The sequence below is a fragment of the Oncorhynchus mykiss genome, chromosome 5, assembly GCF_057628025.1.
Source record: "Oncorhynchus mykiss isolate SJ-2025 chromosome 5, ASM5762802v1, whole genome shotgun sequence".
Classification (NCBI taxonomy): Eukaryota; Metazoa; Chordata; class Actinopteri; order Salmoniformes; family Salmonidae; genus Oncorhynchus; species Oncorhynchus mykiss.
This window is the reverse complement of record NC_143026.1, coordinates 97,304,945-97,305,867: the sequence shown is the minus strand read 5'-3', so window position 1 is coordinate 97,305,867 and position 923 is coordinate 97,304,945.

The following is a 923-nucleotide window of genomic DNA, read 5'->3' as shown; positions in this document are numbered from 1 at the left end:
CTGGTAGTCTATATTGTTACTATGAATAGTGGATAGAGGGCAGGATAGACAGACTGGTAGACTATATTGTTACTATGAATAGTGGATAGAGGGCAGGATAGACAGACTGGTAGTCTATATTGTCACTATGAATAGTGGATAGAGGCCAGGATAGACAGACTGGTAGTCTATATTGTCACTATGAATGGTGGATAGACAAACTGGTGGTCTATATTGTTACTATGAATAGTGGATAGAGGACAGACTGGTAGTCTATATTGTCACTATGAATAGTGGATAGAGGACAGACTGGTAGTCTATATTGTCACTATGAATAGTGGATAGAGGCCAGGATAGACAGACTGGTAGACTATATTGTTACCTTGAATAGTGGATAGACAGACTGGTAGACTATATTGTTACCTTGAATAGTGGATAGACAGACTGGTAGTCTATATTGTTACTATGAATAGTGGATAGACAGACTGGTAGTCTATATTGTTACTATGAATGGTGGATAGACAGACTGGTAGACTATATTGTTACTATGAATAGTGGATAGACAGACTGGTAGTCTATATTGTTACTATGAATAGTGGATAGACAGACTGGTAGTCTATATTGTTACTATGAATAGTGGATAGAGGCCAGGATAGACAGACTGGTAGACTATATTGTTACTATGAATGGTGGATAGACAAACTGGTGGTCTATATTGTTACTATGAATAGTGGATAGAGGTCAGGATAGACAGACTGGTAGTCTATATTGTTACTATGAATGGTGGATAGACAGACTGGTAGACTATATTGTTACTATGAATGGTGCATAGACAGACTGGTAGACTATATTGTTACTATGAATAGTGGATAGACAGACTGGTAGTCTATATTGTTACTATGAATAGTGGATAGAGGCCAGGATAGACAGACTGGTAGACGTCA